This window comes from Plecotus auritus (assembly GCF_963455305.1).
Source record: "Plecotus auritus genome assembly, chromosome: 2".
NCBI classification, from domain to species: Eukaryota; Metazoa; Chordata; class Mammalia; order Chiroptera; family Vespertilionidae; genus Plecotus; species Plecotus auritus.
Window position 1 is genome coordinate 100135103 of NC_137771.1, and position 20693 is coordinate 100155795.

A 20693-nucleotide genomic window follows, 5' to 3' on the forward strand; every position below is an offset into this window, starting at 1 on the left:
GTCTCAGCCAACCTGCAACACAGTCCTGAATTTTTTCTCTCTCCCCCCTTGGCTAGTAAGTGTGCTGCATGTTGTCTCTACAGATTTCCACTTCAACCTTCCATCTGAATACAGTATAAAGTCACTCAGTCTCTCACCTCAGCTTTCCTCCTAGCCTCATGTTCACCTTTCTTTGATTCTTAAATAAACATGAACACCCCTCAGGGTACCAGCTTCTCAGATCACTCCTTCTTATACAAGGGAAGTCCCCAGTCATTTTAACATGGTGCAAAAATGCTATGGACCCAGTCTCTGGTTGGGAAGGAAATATAGGGATTACCTCGCCCAAACTTACACATAACAATTGTATGTCACCGCAAGTAATTATATGATATAGATTAAAATAATAAAAACAACAGTTTTTAAAGGTTTGCATCTTGTGTTAAAGATCTCCAACATGAGTATAGTAGGCAATCTTCAAAATGGTTTCCAATGATCCTTGACTGCTTGTGTAGTTTACTTACACACTGTCCTAAAGTTGGTCTATATGACAACATACAGCTAAAATAATGCTATGTCACTTTTGATATTGTTATTTTTAAAAAGTGAGTTCTACATTATATTCTCTCTCTCTCTCTCTCTCTCTCTCTTTCTCTCTCTCTCTCTCTTACATCATTGACCCTTGAGGAAGCCAGTTGGTGTGATGGAAGGACACTTCTAGAAGTTATGGAGAGGCCTACATGGTGAAAAACTTCAGTCCCCAGTCAACATGGAGACCTTCCAAAAGTGCATAATTAAAATACAGCCTTTAGATGAGACAGCAGGTTTGGCCAACAGCTTGACTGCAACCTCATGAGAGATTTAAGCCAAAACCACCCAGCTATGATGCTTCAGGATTCTTAACTCAAAATTCGGAGATAACAAATTATTACTGCTTTAAATTGTTAGGTTTAAAACAGTAGTAATTTTGTCAATATAATAAAGGCTATATATGACAAGCCCACATGCTGAAAGCTTTACCTATAGGATAAGGAACAAGATAAGGGTGCCCACTCTTACCACTTCTATCCATCATAGTTCTGGAAGTTTTAGCAAGAGAAATCTGTCAAGAAAAAATAAATTAGCCCAGCTGGTGTTGCTCAGTGGTTGAGCATCAACCTATCAATTCCCCATCAGGGCACATGCACAGGTTGCAGGCTTGATGTGTAGGAGGCAGTTGATCAATGAATCTCTCTCATCATTGATGTTTCTATTTTCTCTCTCCCTCTCCCTTCCTCTGCAAAATAAATTTAAAAAAAAAACAACCCACACACACTTTATTTTAAAAATTTAAATTAAATAAAAGGCATCAAAGGAGCTTCCTGGTTGGTGAATAGGTGAAGATGTAGGGAAAGTGGTATGCCTCTTCTCACATACCTTGCCCTCTGCATCTCTTCTATTTGGCTACTCCTGAGTTACATCCCTTTATAACAAGATAGTAATATTACAGAAGGAAGATCAGCCATCCTGAGGGTCAATCCCACCAATGAGAAGACCAATAGCAATAAAAGATAAACTAGAAAGGAAGGCTCACATACCCCACACAAGTGACATTCCTAGAACACATAGCTCAGGTGATCAGGGATACTGGGCCATTGAGCCCACAGGACACCTACTACATAAGACCATTAGACCAAGACTGGGAGACATAGCAGATCTACCTAATACACAGAAACAAATGCAAACAAGCAGCCAAAATGAGGAGACATATAAACATGCCCCAAATGAAAAAGTAGAAGAAATCCCCAGAAAAAGAAAGAAATGAAATGGAAGCAAGCAATCTACACAGTTGAAAACACTGGTTTTATGGGGCTCAAAAAATGTAGGGGAAGAATCAATGAACTCAGTGAGAAATTAAACAAAAAGATAATTAGCATAAAAATATAGAAACCATTAAAAAACAGTCATAAATAAGAATGCAATATCTGAAATAAAAGTACACTAGAATAATGAAGGAACCAGCAGGGGGTTAGGTGAAGCAGAAGATTGAATAAACAATTTGGAATACAAGGTAATAGGAAACACCTAATCAGATGGAATACAAGGTAATAAGAAACACCCAATCAGAGCAAAAAAAAATTTCTTTTAAATGAGGATAGTTTAAGGGACCTGTGGGCTAACATCAATTATAATACATCTGCATCACTGTGGTTCCAGAAAGAAAAGAGAGAGAGCAAAAGATTAAAAGCCTACTTGAAGAAGTAATAACTAAAACCTTTCTTAACCTGGTAAAAAATAAAAAGGAAGACATACATGTCCAGGAAATGCAAAAAGTCCAAAACAATATGAACCAAAAAATCCACATGAAGAAACATCATGATTAAATTAGCAAAGGTTAAAGACAAAGAGATAACCTTAAAAGCAGCAAAAGAAAGACAGTTACCTACAATATTGCTAGAGCTTCCATAGACTGTCAGCTAATTTTTCAACAAAAATATTTCATGCCAGAAGGGATTGTCACAGAATATTTAAAATATTGAAAAGGAATAACCTACCCAGAAAAGCTATTAAGAAGAGGTACAGATCTGCCCAAACCCAAAAAGAAGAAAATGAAATAAAAAGCTAAAGGAGTTCACCACCAACAAACCAGCATTATAAGAAATACTAAAAGGACTTCTATAAAAAGAAAAAGAAAGAAAAAAAGAAAAGCATAATTATAAAGACTAAAATGGCAATAAATATGTCCCTATCAATAATAACTTCAAATTAAAAGACATAGAGCAGCTGAATGGAATTAAAAACATATATATACCAGAGACACACTTCAGAATGAAAGACACATATGGACTGAAAGTAAAAAGGGATAGAAAATGATATTTCATGCAAATGGAGGCCCCCAAAAAGCTGGGGTAGCAATACTTATATCAGACAAAATAAACTTTAAAACAAAGGCTATATAAGCAACAAAGAAGAACATTACATGATGATTAAAAAGATCAATCCAACAGGAAGATATAATCCTCTTAAACATTTATGTACCCAACAAAAGAACACCTAAATATTTAAAAAACAAACATTGATAGAGGTAAAAGAACAGATTGACAGCAATACATTCAAAGTGTGGGATTTTAACATTCCATTGACATCAATGGATAGATCTTCCAGACAGAAAATCAACAAGGCAAGAGCAGCCTTAAATGACACACTGATCAGATAGATTTAATGGATATATTTCAGAGCATTTCGTCCCAATACAGCAGAATATACATTCTTTTCAAGTGCACATGGAATATCTTCCAGGATAGACCACATGTTAGAACACAAAACAATTGTCAATGAATTTTAAAAGATTAAAATGATTTCAAGCATCTTATCTGACCACATTGTATGATATTAGAATGCAATTACAAAACAAACAACAAAAACCACGCTGAAAAACACACAAACACATGGAGGCTAAATAGCATCTTACTAAACAATGAGTTAACAATCAAGGAAGAAATCAAAAGATAATTTGAGACAAATGGAAATGAAAATACCACAATCCCAATTCTATGGGGCCCACGTATGGTATTTTGTTATGGCATCCCAAGTAGATTAACACATATGATAAGAACATTTACTTACTTTACTGTACAATTTTGCATACCCACAAGCAAGGAATAAAAGTTCCCACTGCTCTATATCTCCACAAGCATTTGTTTTTATCAGTGTTTTGCATTTTTGCCATTCTAATAGGTGTGTAGTAGTATCTCATTGTTGTTTTATTTTGCAATTTCCTAATGACATATGATGTTAAACATCTTTTCATGTGACTATTTAACATTGTTTATCTTCTTTGGTGAAGACTCTATTCCAATCTCTTTCCCATTGTTTTAAGTGAGTTGTTTTCTTTAAGTTTTAAGAGTTCTTTCTATATTTTGTATAACGGTCCTTTCCCAGATGTCTTTTGCAAGTATTTTCTCCCAATCTGTGGCTTAAGAGGATACTTTAAAAATTTTCATGGGCTGTATTGCTTATGGCGGCGCTGGAGAGGGGTGCTGAGCTATTGCACATGAAGTGCAACAGAACAGACTTTATCACCTGAAACTTCTGCTTCAAGTTCAGATCAGGCAAAGAACAAACCTTGAAACAACCAACAAGACCAAAGAAGAGTACACTTAAGTTGAAGACACAACATTTAATCTAAAACAAGAAGTTTGTGCCTACTTAACAGCTCTGAAAGAGCACTTCCCAACGCTGCTAGTAGTCTTTGTTTTCTTCAGTGCTGTACTGTGAGATTGCCTGGTGCAGCAGCAGTTGTATTCTTTATTATCTTGATAGACCACTTTCTCTCACTTTTTTTTTTAATACTAGCAACACTCATCCTTTGAAACGTGTGCTGAAAAAGAAGAATCAGCAAGTACTACTGAAAGTGCAATATTTGATTATCACTGTGAGATGAGCTTTGATCCAAACCTTCTCCACAATAATGGACACAATGGGTACCCCAATAGTATTTCAGTAGCACTGCATAAAACTGGGGTTATTGAAAAACTGCTAACCTCTTAAAAATTTATTCAGTGTTCAGAACGTCAAGCTAGACTTTTCTTCCACTGTTCACAGTATAATGGCTACCTGCGGGACTTAAAAGTAGGAGATGATGTTGAATTCGAAGTATCATCTGACTGGAAGTCTGGGAAACCCATTGCTGTTAAACTGGTAAAGATAAAACAAGAAATCCTCCCTGAAGACCGAATGAATGAACAAGAAGTGTTTTATCTGACTTACATCCTTGAAGACATGGAAGGGAACATTCAGCTGGAAACCAGAGATAAAATAAAAATTTTAATTGATAACAATAAACATACTGGTGCTGTAAGTGCTCAAAACATTATGCTGTTGAAAATAAACAAGTCCCCTGGAGAGGGACAAATGGTGGCAGAATAGACAGACGTGTTCCAAGCCTTGTCCCGGAGCAGAAAGAAAGAACAGCTGAGGGTCTCACGAGGAGTGTTTGTTGGCAAGTTGGGGGACAGCTGAACTCCAGAAGAAGGTGGGGGACTGCTAGAAGGGGTTCCCCTGACCGGGAAGCCCCCACTGCTGCTGGGTCCCCTCCCGGAGCTGCAGGCTTGGACGCGGAGTCTGCGCCATCTTGAACCGGAAAGTGGAGCTTATCAGAAGCCTGAGAATCCAGAACTGCGGCACCCACGGAACAGCTGCGAGCCCCAGAACAACGCTCCCCAATTGGTGCAAACACATGGGTTCAGAGGAGCTCTACACTCCACCACGGAAAGGTCAGATTTTGCCTGGGATAAGGTGAGGTCTCTGGTCCCAGCGGGAGAGAGGAACGCGCGTTTTGTGGGAGCTGGAGGACCAGGGAAGTCTGTGCCTAGAAAAATCCGTGGCTGCTGGGGCTGGCATGATCTGTGAATGTGGAAGGGGGTCCTCAGAGCTGCTAACAGAAGGGTTCTCTAAAAAGCAACCCATTTTGATCTGACGTGCAGGGAAACCCTAAGAATTTCAGGGGTGTGTCGGCTGCTTAGACTTACGCGCAGCCCCGGAGTTCGCACACTTGGGGTTTTTCCTTTTCAAATCCTTGCTTCTGATTACTAAGCCCAATACATAGGATCACCCAGTTGGGGACACCCTCGGAGACTGCAGGGGAAAGTTGTTTTTCTGGAACCTGGGGATCGGAGCGGGGAGTGACCATCGGAGAGCCAGCACTGAGGCAGCCCACTCCCTACAAACCGGTAGTGAGTGCCACAGGGAAAGAAGGCTCTAACACTGCCTAGAGAGGCCATAGATAGACCCGGAAGTCATTCCAGAAACACTGCCACCCAGGGGCTGAATCACAAATTGACTCTTGTGTAATCACAAATAAAGGAATACGAGAAATTAAGACACACCGCCTGCTTAAAATCAGGACTGCCTTACAACACTGAAGAGCAGTGGAACGCAGGGAACTGCAATACTGTCCGGACTGAGAAACAGGCGTGCCAAACAGACCAACAGAGGAAGTGAATGACCTTCACTACTCCACATTTTATTTTCATTTTTTATTTTTTTATTTTCATTTTTTGCATTTTTTACTCAAGAAACTAATTTTTTTTCTTTTTTCCTCACTTGATTTTATCTTTTTAATTAGTACATTTTTATTTTCAATCCGTATTATTAATACTGCTGTTTTATCTTTTTTTTTTAAATGTCATTTTATTTTCTCTTCATTTTATTTTGGGATTAGTATTCTACATTCTATTTTCATCTTTCCTTTAGCATCGTTTTACTCTATATATACTCTACCTTTATGCTATCACTCTCTTCCTAACCTTCCCCTTTTCAGTGTCCTGTTTATCTTACCCCTTTCCTGCTTTAGATTTTCCCTATTCTTTCTGTTTACCCCTTGTTAAAATTTCACCCTACTTACAAATCTAATCTCCAATCCCTGCTCCAAGTCCATACATACCTCTCTCTTCACTGTCTTAACTATCCAAAAAATTGTTTTTCTCTCTGTCCTTTTGTTGTTGTTCGCGTGAATGTAGATTATATCGAATTTTTATGCTTTTTTGTGAGATTGTTTTGCTTATTCTTCTTTTGTTTATTTTTTTGTTTGTTTTGTGCTTCTGCTTTCCCTTGCCTCACTCAATATTAGTTGGTGTTGTGGTTTGTATTAATCCCCAGGTACTTGTTGCTGGCATTTGCTGGGATTAGTGATTGTCCTATTGGAGTTTTATCCCCATTATATATAGTCTGTTCCCCTTTCTCTCTTAGTCTCTTTCTTGTCTCTCTTACTGTTTTTTTCTTCCCTTTCCCCAATTTCATTTTGACACTCCTTTTTTTTCCTTTCTTTTCTTTCTTTTTCCTCTTCTTTCTCTCATATCCCCTAATTTGCCTTTCTCTGGTGGTCACCTTTATTGGAGGTTATTAATATTGTGAATACATTTCTGTTCAGTGCCTTGTGTGTTGTACCTGGTAGTGCTGTATTTTGTGCCTTTAAATCAACGCAGGAGAGAGAGAACTACATAACCAGACACCCAGAGAAGAGAGACCATGGGGAGACAAAGAAACAGCCCACATAGGAAAGAAAAGCAGGCATCACCAGAAAAGGAAATAAACAAAATGGAGGCAGGCAACCTTCCAGAAAAAGAATTCAGAGAAATGGTCATAAGGTGGCTGAAAAGAATGGAAGACAAATTCGACAATATGAGCAAGAACCAAGAGGAAATGAAGAAGAACCAAGAAGAAATGAAAAATGACATCGCTGCTGTAAAGAACTCAATAGAAAGCATCAAGAGTAGACTAGAAGAAGCAGAGGACCGCATCAGTGAGCTAGAAGACAAGATGGGAAAAAATACCCAAGTAGAGCAACTTCTAGAAAAAAAAATAAAAGGCAGGAGGAGAGCCTAAGGGAACTTTGGGACAACATGAAACAAAACAACATCCGCATAATAGGGGTTCCAGAAGGAAAGGAAGCTGAGCAAAGAATATAAAACCTGTTTGAAGAAATAATGACAGAAAATTTCCCTGATATAGGGAAGAAAAAACCCACACAAATCCAAGAAGCTCACAGAGTCCCAAGCAAAATGAACCCCAAAAGACTGACGCCAAGGCACATTATAATTAAAATGGCAAACAACAACGACAAAGTAAGAATCTTAAAAGCGGCAAGAGAGAGACAGAAAGTTACATACAAAGGAACCCCCATTAGACTAGCAACTGATTTCTCAACAGAAACTCATCAAGCCAGAAGGGAATGGAATGAAATATACAAAGTCATGCAAAGGAAGGGTCTGAATCCAAGAATACTGTACCCAGCAAGGCTGTCAATCAAAATTGAAGGTGAAATCAGGAGCTTCACAGACAAAAAAGGACTAAGGGAGTTTATTACCACCAAACCAGCAATGCAAGAAATGCTAAAGGGTCTGCTGTAAAAAAAAAAAAAAAAAAAAAATAGGAAGCGAAGAAGGAACACAGGGGTAAAGAATAGGAATGGTACCTATCAATAATAACTTTAAATGTAAGTGGATTAAATGCCCCAATCAAAAGACATAGGGTAATGGATTGGATAAGAAAACACGACCCATATATCTGCTGTCTACGAGAAACCCACCTCAGAAAAAAAGACACACACAGACTGAGGGTGAAGGGATGGAAAAAGGTTTTCCAGGCAAATGAAAGTGAAAAAGAAGCTGGGGTAGCAATACTTATATCTGATAAATTAGATCTCAAAGTGAAGGACATAACAAGTGATAAGGAAGGCCACTTCATAATACTAAAGGGAGCAATCCAACAAGAAGAAATAACTCTGGTAAACATATATGCACCCAATACAGGAGCACCCAAATACATAAAAAAAACTCCTGGAGGATATCAAGGGAGAGATTCGCAGCAATACAATCATAGTAGGAGACTTTAATACCCCACTATCACCATTGGACAAATCCTCTAAACAAAAAATCAACAAAGAAACATCAATCCTAAATGACTCACTAGACCAGATGGAATTAATTGACATCTTCAGAACATTTCACCCCAAAGCCATAGAATATACATTCTTCTCAAGTGCACATGGGTCATTTTCAAAGATAGACCATATGTTGGGACATAGGCAAAGTCTCTTCAAATTCAAGAAGACAGAAATCACATCGAGCATCTTCTCAGACCACAGTGGCATAAAACTGGAAATCAACTACAATAAAAACAACTCAAAGAAATCGAACACATGGAGACTAAACAGCATGCTATTAAACCATGACTGGGTTACCAGAGAGATCAAAGAAGAAATAAAAAACATCATGGCAACAAATGACAATGAAAACATTACAATCCAAAATCTATGGGACACAGCGAAAGCAGTCTTGAGAGGGAAGTTCATAGCTCTACAAGCCTACTGCAAAAAAAAAAGAAACAATGGTAATAAATTACCTAACCCAACAACTCAAAGAGTTAGAAAAAGAGCAACAAGAAAAGCCCAGTGTAAGCAGAAGGAAGGAAATAATAAAGATCAGAGTGGAGATAAACGACATAGAGACCAAAGAAACAATACAAAAGATCAACAAAACCAAGAGCTGGTTCTTTGAAAGGATAAACAAGATTGATGAACCTCTAGCCAGGCTCACCAAGAAGCAAAGAGAGAGGACCCAAATAAACAAAATCAGAAATGAAAGAGGTGAAATAATAACAGATCCCGCCGAAATACAAAGGATTGTTAAAGAATACTACGAACAACTCTATTCCAACAAACTGGACAACCTGGAGGAAATGCACATATTCCTGGAAAAATATAACCTTCCAAAACTCAATCAGGAAGAATCTAAACAGCTCAACATGCCAGTAACTATGGAAGAAATTGAAGCAGTCATCGAAGAGCTTCCAGCAAACAAAAGCCCGAGGCCAGACGGCTTCACAGGAGAGTTTTACCAAACATTTAAGGAAGAACTAAAACCTATCCTCCTCAGATTATTCCAAAAAATTCAAGAGGAAGGAACACTTCCAAGCTCTTTCTATGAAGCCATCATCACCCTAATACCAAAACCAGATAAAGACAACACAATGAAGGAGAATTACAGGCCAATATCCCTCATGAATGTAGATGCCAAAATCCTCAACAAAATTCTAGCAAATCGGATCCAGCAGTACATCAGAAAGATCATACACCATGACCAATTAGGGTATATCCCAGGAATACAAGGATGGTACAATATCCGCAAGCAATAAATGTGATACATCACATAAACAATTTGAGAGATAAAAATCACATAGTCATATCAATTGATGCATAAAAAGCATTTGAAAAAATCCAACACCCTTTCTTGATAAAAACTCTCAACAAGGTGGGAATAGAGGGATCATACCTCAACATAATAAAAGCTATATATGATAAACCCACAGCTAACATCATACTCAACGGGAAAAAACTAAAACCATTTCCTCTAAGAACAGGAACAAGACAGGGATGCCCACTCTCACCACTCCTGTTTGACATAGTACTGGAAGTATTAGCCATTGCAATTAGACAAGAAGAAGAAATAAAAGGCATCCAAATTGGAAAAGAAGAAGTAAAGCTGTCCTTATTTGCAGATGACATGATATTGTACATAAAAAACCCAAAAGACTCCATCAAAAAACTAACAGACTTAATAAATGAATTAGGCAATGTAGCAGGATACAAAATTAACGCCAAGAAATCTATGGCATTTCTATACACCAACAGTGAACTAACAGAAAGAGAGACTAAAAAAGCAATCCCATTTTCCATCGCACCAAAAAAATTAAGATACTTAGGAATAAACCTAACCAAGGAGGTAAAAGACCTATACGTGGAAAACTACAGGACCCTGAAAAAAGAGATAGAGGAAGATGTAAACAGATGGAAGAACATACCATGTTCATGGATTGGTAGAATCAACATCATTAAAATGTCCATACTGCCCAAAGCAATCTATAGATTCAATGCACTCCCCATTAAAATAGCAACAGTATATTTCACAGACCTAGAAAGAACTCTCCAAAAATTCTTCTGGAATAAAAAAAGACTCCGAATAGCCACAGCAATCCTGAGAAAGAAGAATAAAGTAGGAGGGATGTCAATACCAGATTTCAAGCTGTATTACAAAGCCACTGTCCTCAAAACAGCCTGGTACTGGCACAAGAACAGACATATAGATCAATGGAATAGAATAGAGAATCCAGATATCGACCCAAACCAATATGCGCAATTAATATTTGACAAAGGAGGCATGAGCATACAATGAAGTCAAGACAGTCTCTTCAATAAATGGTGTTGGGAAAATTGGACAGATACATGCAAAAAAATGAAACTAGATCACTAACTTACACCATACACAAAAATAAACTCAAAATGGATACAGGACTTAAACATAAGATGGGAAACCATAAAAATACTAGAGGAATCCACAGGCAGCAAAATCTCAGACATATGCCAAAAGAACTTTTTCACTGATACTGCCCCTAGGGCAATGGAAGCCAAAGAGAAAATAAACAAATGGGACTACAGCAAAATAAAAAGCTTTTGCACAGCAAAAGAAACCATCAACAAAACAACAAGAAACCCCACTGTATGGGAGAACATATTTGCAAATGTTATCACTGATAACGGTTTAATCTCCAACATCTACAGGCAGCTTATACAACTTAATAAAAGGAAGATAAATGATCCAATAAAAAAAATGGGCAACAGACCTAAATAGAATCTTTTCAAAAGAAGACAGAAGGAAGGCCAAAAGACACATGAAAACATGCTCAAAGTCACTAATTATCCGAGAGATGCAAATCAAAACAACAATGCGATACCATCTCACACCTGTCAGAATGGCTATCATCAACAAATCAACAAACGACAAGTGTTGGCGAGGATGCGGAGAAAAAGGAACCCTCGTGCACTGCTGGTGGGAATGCAGACTGGTGCAGCCACTGTGGAGAACAGTATGGAGTTTCCTCAAAAAACTGAAAATGGAACTCCCGTTTGACCCAGTAATCCCACTCCTAGGAATATATCCTAAGAAACTAGAAACACCAATCAGAAAGGATATATGCACCCCTATGTTCATAGCAGCACAATTTACAATAGCTAAGATTTGGAAACAGCCTAGGTGCCCCTCAGCAGATGACTGGATCAGAAAACTATGGTACATCTACACAATGGAATACTATGCTGCCATAAAAAAGGAGGAATTACTACCATTTGTAGGCACCTGGATGGAATTATAGAACATTATGCTAAGTGAAATAAGCCAGTCAATGAAAGAAAAACAGCACATGATCTCACTCATTTGGGGATAATGAAAAACATTATAAACTGATGAACAAAAAGAAAGATACAGAGGCAGTAAAGCATCAAAGAGACTGTCAAATTACAGCGGGAAGATTAGGGAGAGGTGAGGGAAATAAGAGATCAACCGAAGGACTTATATGCATGCATATAAGAGTAACCAACGGAAGCAAAACATTGGGGGGGTGAGGGCATGTATGGAAGTGGGGTGGAGTGGGGCAATGGTAAGATATGTACACATATAATACCTTAATAAAAAAAAAAAAAGAAAAAAGAAAATAAACAAGTCCGCTGTCAGGAAGTACTTTGTGCCATGAAGGAGGCATTTGACTTTATTGAAAGAGGTGATGTTGTAAAAGAGATATTCTTTCACTATAGTGAATTTAATGGTGACTTAGAGGCCTTACAGCCTGGAGATGAGGTGGAATTCACAATCAAGGACAGAAATGATCAAATAATTGCAGCACATGTCAGACTATTGCCTCAAAGTACAGTCATTTTCAAAATACTAGCTTTGAACATTTTGAAAGAACTATAACCAATATTATCCCAAAAGTTACCAGTAAAAATCAGAATGACCCATTGCCAGGATGCTTTAAAGTTAATTTTGTGATTCCTAAAGAACTTCTCTTGGGGGATAAAGATACAAAATTCAAGGTGACCCTGTTGGAAGGCAACCATGTTAGCTTTACTAGTTCAACAGATTGAGATGACAAATTAGAACGAGCAACCAACATAGAAGTTCTATCAAATACATTTCAGTTAACTAATGAAGTCAAAGAAATTGGTGTAATTGCTGCCATGAGAGATGGTTTTGGTTTCATCAAGTGTGTGGATTCTGATGCTCATATGTTCTTCCACTATCGTGAAATTTTGGATGGGAACCAGCTCCATATTGCAGATGAAGTAAAGTTTGCTGTGGTTCCTAATATGCTCTCTGCCCAAAGAAATCATGCTATTAGGATTAAAGAACTTCCCAAGGGTATGGTTTCATTCCATTTCCATTCATATCATCATTTTCTGGGCACTGTAGAAAAAGAAGCCACTTTTTCCAAACCTAAAACCACTAGCCCAAATAAAGGCAAGGAAATGGAGACTGAGGATGGTATTAATCCTTACGATGATTGTGGGGTGAAATTGACTATTTTTTTTTTCAAGCCAAGGATGTGAACGGATCTACTTCTCCTCAAATAGAGGATAAGGTATTAGTGACAAACAGAGGCCTGGATAGCAGACTGTAACCTGTGCACAACTTTTAGGTCATAATTCTAACTCCAAGAGGCACTTGGGTTATGTGGCAATTCTGAAGGATACTTTTGGATTTATTGAAACAACCAATCATGATAAGGACATATTTTCCCATTACAGTGAGTTCTCTGGTGACGTCGATAGCCTGTAACTGGGGGACATGGTCAAGTACAACTGGTCCAAAGGCAAAAGCAACAAAGTTAGTGCAGAAAAAGTCAACAAAATACACTCAGTGAATGGCCTTATTGAAGAAGCAGATCCTACATCTACTCTGTTAAAGTCATCCGCCCCTTGAGAAGTGTTGATCCAACACAGACTGAGTACCAAGAAATCATTGAAATTGTGGAGGAAGGGGGTATGAAAGATGAGGTCTATCCATCTGGGATAGTTGGAATGGCCAACAAAGGAGATTGCCTGCAGGTAGAGGAGAGTGTCAAATTCCAATTGTGTGTCCTAGGCCAAAATGCACAGTCTATGGCTTACAACATCACACCTCTGCATAGGGCCACTGTGGAGTGTGTGAAAGATCAGTTTGGCTTCATTAAATATGAAGTAGAATATAGAAAGAAGCTCTTTTTCCATGTGAAAGACATTCAGGATAGCATTGAGCTACAGGCTAGAGATGAGGTGATTCTTAATCAGCACACTGGCAAGTGCAGCGTTTGTAATGTTTGGTGAGTCTGCGAGGGCCCCAAGGCTGTTGCACCTTCACTACCTGATAGGTTGGTCAATCTCTTGAGTAACATCACCCTGGATAATGCCAGTGCTCCTTGCCTAATGGTTATTCCTCAGCCAAGGGGACCAGATAACTCAATGGGACTTGGTGTAGAAAGAAAGATCTGTCAGGTTGTTGTCATTGACTAACCACACCCACAAAGCACATCATTAATCCATGATAATCAAGTTGGGAGGATTCTTCATCCCTCCCCAAAATCTGGGATACTTATTCTATTGAGCTATTATACCAGTTTTAACACCTTCCTTGTGTTATCTATACTAATAAAAGAAAAATATGTTAATTGACCATCACTTCATGATGCCCACAGCCAATTAGGAGTGAGTATGCAAATTAACCTGACAAAGATGGTGGCGGCTCCGCCCCCAGCCGCTTTGGGCCTCTGGGCATCGCGCCTCCTCAGGGCCTCCCTGCCACACTCCACACCTGTCAACCATCCTTGCAGCCTCCCTGTGGCCCATCCCCTGGCCTCAGAGGCAACCCTCTGGTGCTTGAGGTCATAGCTCCTGGTGTCTGGCATCTCCCTCTACCCCACCCTGGCCCTGCTGCTCTGGTAAACAAACCCTAGTGTTGGAGCAGCACCTTGGGTGTGGACACGCATGGGAGCTCGCTCGGTGCACAGTTAGCATGCCCCAGGAGCCCTGGCCAAGAGGGGAGGGGCAATGGGCGTGGGGCGTGGGTGGGTGGGCAGGAGGCAGAGGGTGGAGGAGGAAGAGGATGAGGAAGGGGGCCAGTTTCATCCCACTTTCACAATGGGAAAGTGAAATGCACTAGCGCACCCAACCTCTCTAGTCCTCCCCACCTGCCTCTCTCCCCCCACCTCTTCCCCTCCGTGCCTCCCTGGGAGCACCAGCACTGCACAGAGGAACTCTCGGGAGAAGGAGGGCAAGGAGGAAGCAGCGCCGGAGTGCGCAGGGCTTGCCACTGCCACCGCCACTGCACAGGCTGCCAAGCGAGCCCGCCGCGTGCCAGCAGCCAGGGGAAGGAAGGCCTATTCTTGCACGAATCTTCATGCATCAAGCTTCTAGTATTTTAAATAAATGAATAAATTTAAAAAAGCATTTTAAAATTATGCACAGTTGGAGCCTGGAAAACTTAAGGTGGTACCATGTAGTATCAAATTTAGAAGCTTTGTTTGGTGCATTTAAGGCAACTGGTAATTGCAAAATCCACTTTTCCCATGTAAGTGAAAAATATAGACTGTTACCTTGTTGGCTGTATGAAATTCTGCACTTGATATTTAGTATACTAGAGGCCCAGTGCATGAAATCGTGCACAGATAGGGTCCCTAGGCTTGGCCGGCAATCAGGGCTGATAGGGGCCTTCCTTCCTCTGGCTGCCAGCCGTTGGTTGGGGCCTTCCTTCATCAGCACAGCCCCCTGATGGTCAGCACATGTCATAGCGAGTGGTCGAACTCCCAGTCAGTCAAACTCCCAAGGGGCAATTTGCGTATTGGCCTTTTATTATATAGGATATTCTACCTCCATTACTTCTGGCAAGATGTCCTGCCTTAGCACTCAGCTGCATTATTTTCCTTTTCTTTCCTGTTCATTATGCTTTAATTCTGAGGACCACATAAGGGTAGACTATATTAAAACGTTTTTTAATTTGTATAGCCAAACCATTTTCTTAAGTTGATGGCCAAATGTTAAAATGTTATTTTTCATATCATTTATAATCTTGTCACAGTCCACTTATATAAATTTTGTTTAGATTTCAATAAAAATTATCTTCCAAAGTAATTTTTCCCCCCTGGGATGGGGTGGGGGGTAAATTTGCTACAATTTGGTACAGAATTTCATGCAAATGAGGTGTACAAGCAGTGTGCTAATTTAAATGTCTTTAAACAAAGACGAATGCACAAACTCGCTGCTGCTTAGATACTGCAGTTTCTAGGACACAGTTTCTTTTACTGCTTTAAAACAAAACAAACACATAAAAAATTGTGCCTGACCAAAAAAATAAGAAAAATCATGTAGGTTTAAAAATGAAAATATAAGTCACATACCACAAAAGTCACCCTTATAAAGTGTAAATTTGCAATGAATTTAGTATATTTACAGAATTGTGTAATCATCACTACTATCTATTTCCAGGACATTTTCATCATTCAAAACAACCCCCTTACCCAGTAGCAGTCACTCCTCACTTCCCCTCCCCTCATATCCTGGAAACCACTCATGTACTTTCTAATTTTATGCATTCTGAACAATTCACAGACTGGAATCATGCAGTATGTGGCCCTTTGTGACTTCCCTCACTTAGCATAATTACATTTTCAAGGTTCACCCATGTTGTATTAGTACTTAATTTCACATTTTACTTATCTAGTCATCCATGATGAGTAGTATTTGGGTTGTTTCCACTTTTTTAGCTATTACAAATCATGCTGCTATGAACATTCATGTACAAGTGTTTGTGTGGGTATATGTTTTCAAATCTTTTGGGCATGTACCTAAGAGTAGAATTTCTAATTCCTTTGGTAATGCTAACTTTTTGAGAAACTGACAAGCCACTTTTTAAACTATTTGCACCATTCTACATTCCTACCAGCAACCTATGAGTGTTCCATATACTGTACATCTTCACCCACTTATTATTGACCATGCTTATTATTATGGCCATCTCAGTGGGTGGGAAATGGTATCTCCAAATTATGTTTTTTATTTCTATTTTTTTTATGCTTATGATGTTGGACATCTTTTCTTGCACTTATTAGCCATTTGTATATCATTCTTGGAGAACATCTCTTCAGATTCTTTCCCATTTTTAATTGGGTTATTTGTTTTTTATTGTTGAACTCTAGGATGTCTTTGTATATTCTTGATACATTTCCCTTATTAGATATATGATTTGCAAATATCTTGTCCCATTTTTGGCTTGTCTATTCATTTACATAAAGGTGTCTTGGCAAGCACAGAAATTATGATTTTCATGCAGTCCAACTGATTTATTTCTTCTTTCATTGCTTGTGCTTTTCAAAGGTGAAATTCACCTTTTTCTACAAATTTTCTTATCTGCAAATCTTTTTATTATTATTTTTTCTTGTACATCATGGGTGTCATGGGTTGCTTAATATTTCTGCCCATCTTACTAATTTCATGTGCCATTGGAACTGCAGTTTTTAATTAAACAATTAACTTCACCTTCAGTGAAAATAAACAGGTTAAGCTATTTCCTTCTTTGGCAAGAGTCAAAAGTCTTGAGCCATGGAGCACCTCAGGTCCCTGAGCTGGAAACAGCATCTGTGAGAAATTGTGTCCTTCTGACGGTGGCATTTTAGGGAGGAGGGTGCTTCCTGCCTAGTGAAGCTCTCATCAAGTTTCAGTCCAAATAAAGCTGAGAGAGTTTACAGCTTGTGAGGGTGGAGGGCAGGACATCTGTGATGAGAGTCATTCCGTACATTTGTTTTTTCTAGTAGTAGGCTTGCCAATCAAAGAAGAAGCAAGCTCATGCTTAACCCAGCATAGACTAAACAGCCAGGGGACTGGGGATGGGAATTTGCTTACAAAGGAATTTCCTGCATGGTTTGGAGGTCAATGGCCGTGAATTAAGTTCGTTGAAGGACTTAATCTATGACTCAACATATGTTCATGAATGTAAAGTCCCACCTTTGCATCTAAAGACTATAAGCAGGGTGGCCAGAAAGAGAGTTTACACTTAACCCAAGCAAAACATCACTCTGTATGGGACACCTCATGCCCACCTCCTGCACAGCAATAAAACTAGGTCATGTTCCCAAGTCTTTAGGGCTAGATCTTTTAAATTTAAAAAAAAAAAAAATCACATACAACAGCATGGTACCTAGATAGAATAGACTAGAATTTTCCTATTCTAATTACTTAGTGAGTTTTGAACATTGAAATGAATTGCAGTGGAATGGTTTAACCAGAATTTAGTTCTTACAATTACTCTGCCAGTGAATATAATCAGTGATCCAAAATTCATTTCTCATAGTACTGAAATAAATTGTCACAGAAAATAGGTCACAATTACCAAAGTTATTCTATACTAGAGGCCCGGTGCATGAAATTCATGCACGGTGGGGGGTATACCTCAGCTCAGCCTGCACCCTCTCCAATCTGGGACCCCTTGAGGAATGTTCAACCGCGGTTGGACATCCCTCTCACAATCCAGGACTGCTGGCTCCCAACCACTAGCCTGCCTCTCCCTGATTGCCCCTAACCGCTTCTACCTGCCAGCCTGATCACCCCCTAACCACTCCACTGCCAGCCTGATAAATGCCTAACTGCTCCCCTGTCAGCCCAATTGTCCCTAACTGCCCTCCCCTGCCAGCCTGGTCACTGCTAACTGCCCTCCCCTGCCAGTCTGGTCACCCCTAACTGCCCTCCCCTGTTGGCCTGGTCACCCCTAACTTCCCTCCCCTGCTGGCCTGGTCACCCCTAACTGCCATCCCCTGCAGGCCTGGCCCCCTGCCAACTGCCCTCCCCTGCAGGCTTGGTCCCCCCACACTGCCCTCCTCTGCAGGCCTGGGTCCCCCCACAACTGCCCTACCCTGCAGGCCTGGTCCCCCCCAACTCCCTTCACCTGTAGACCTGGTCCCCCACAACTGCCCTCCCCTGCTGGTATGGGGCCCCTCGGCTATCCACTGCAGGCCTGGTCCCCCCCCCAACTGCCCTCCCCTGCAGGCCTGGTCCCCCCAACTGCTCTCCCCAGCAAGCCTGCCCCCCCCCAACTGCCCTCCCCTGTAGTCCTGTTCCCCCCCAAATGCCTTCCCCTGCTGACCTGGTCTTCCCCAACTGCCCTCCTCTGCTGGCCTGGTCCCCCCAACTGTCCTCCCCTATAGGCCTGGTTCCCCCCCCCCCCCAACTGCCCTCCCCTGCAGGCCTGGTCCCCCCCAACTACCCTCCCCTGCTGTCCTCATCCCCTTCAACAGCCCTCCCTTGCAGTCCTGGCCCCCTCCAACTGCTCTCCCCTGCTGGCCTGGCCCCTCCCAACTGCCCTCCCCTGCAGACCTGTTCCCCCCCAACTGCCCTCTCCTGCTGACCTGGTCTCCCCCAAATGCTCTCCTCTGCAGGCCTGGTCTCCCCCAACTGCCCACAACTGCCCTCCCCTGCCAGCCATCTTGTGGTGGCCATCTTGTGTCCACATGGGGGCAGCCATCTTTTACTACATGGTGGCAGCCATCTTGTATCTTGGAGTAATGGTCAATTTGCATATTACTCTTTTATTAGATAGGATTAAGGCATGCGAAACATTGGGGAAGAAACACTGAAAATTAGATTTCTGACTTCGAAAGATTTGGAATAAAGGAAAATTTCTAATTAGGAGGAATAACTCCCAAGATTAATTAATTAGAACATATAATTACACTCTACCAATACTAGAGTAAAGAATAGTGATGATTATATAATCCAGGGATTTTTAAATATTATAAAGCCAATATGCCAGCATAAGATAAATAGAAGATTCCACAAGGGAAAATTCTCCAGAACCCAAACCCTGAACCGGAACCCTGGATCACGCGGGACATGAATGGGGTTTCCACATTTGGCGCCTGTCTGCGGGACGTCTGGAGGAGAAGACATTTTTCGCCTAAGAGAGAAGGAAGGAAAAAATTACACCAAGGAAAGGTGTGGAAAATTCACTGAGGTGAGGGAGGTTTACTGCATGCAAAGCCCACAGACTAACTGTAGAGTCCCGATCTGTAAGTAGGGTAGGAACGTTTTTTTTCAACCAGGCTAATGGGGAAGAATTAGATTATAAAATAATGTGGTTTCTTGTTCAAATTAAAATTTTAATTGGTATTTGGAATTTAAAATCTGTAATAAGTGAAATTCTACTGATGAAACCATCTCTGGTGTGGAGAAATTCAAAGATGGCAGGAGAGGGCAAGGTTATCTGCTCTCCCGCAATGAGATTGCTTAAGGTATTGTTTAAAAATTATAAAAGAACTCATAGGGAAATGCAAATTTTGGCCAAATTGGGTGTTAGTTATTGCTTCGGAAAGTGAAAAAGAAGGAAAAAATTTAAGATCTGTCTTTATCTATTAAGCATGAAAAGAAATTCGGCCAGATCTGTTGCTAAAACTTCCCCCGAAGTAAGCAGGATGTTGTTATTAATCTAGGGACTGCTAAATGTTTGACTTGCCAGTTTTAAAAGTACAAAGTGCAAATTAAATTGGGAGAAATTATATAATTGTGGTAATTAAAATCATATATGGATATATATATATATATATATATATATATATATATATTTCATCATTTTTTCCATGTTAAAATTTCAAGGCTTTAACAGAGATGATTCTTGAAAAGCTCCAAGGGCCCAGAGTAATACAGTAAATTTGTTCTCTCTTCTTAAAGGAAATATTTTTGAAATTTAACTGATCTAATATACTTAAAATTGCATGGAAAGCTTTATCAAATAAAAATTAATAACTATATTTTACTTTTAAATGTTATAAAGGTTTTGGCCTCTAAGGAGGGCAAAATATTTCTTAAAATCCCAACTTGAAAAACAAAACGGGGGGAAAATGGAGAAATCACCTGTGGGTAGGCTGCACCAAGCCTTAATTACTTTAAATTTCTTCACTTGTGATGCTGATGGAAAGACACCTATGGAGCTACATTGGTGTCAGAATAAAACAAAAGAAAATGGTCTAGTTAAATGGAAGGATCCCGAATCTGGTTTATGGAAGGGACCCGATCCATTATTAACCTTTGGCAGAGGGTATGCTTGTATATTTCCAGAGAATTTTTCTAAACCCATGTGGATTCCTGCTAGAAATATTAAATTGCAACAGGGATCCAAGAGAGAAATTAGTCAGACTAACGAGGATCTTGCGCCTGGAGCTACACCATGCAGCTGCAGACAATCAACGACCTCAGCCACAGAGAGCAGTGACTCCAAGCAATCCACTGAAGATGAGGAGCAGGAGGAGGATGAGCCAGATAACAAACAGCCCGGAGACCACCTGGGGCATGGTAAAGAAGACGGTACAGATCCTTGAGAACGTCT

At 40.1% G+C, this 20693-nt stretch overlaps 1 pseudogene across 1 annotated transcript; it reads left to right on the forward strand.

The window, feature by feature from the left end:
* Positions 1-4398: 4398 nt before the first annotated feature.
* Positions 4399-13840, forward strand: LOC308241623 (cold shock domain-containing protein E1-like; annotated as a pseudogene). The gene is made up of 2 exons: positions 4399-4842; positions 11997-13840. The product of its transcript is annotated as a cold shock domain-containing protein E1-like (transcript).
* The last annotated feature ends 6853 nt before the right edge of the window (positions 13841-20693 follow it).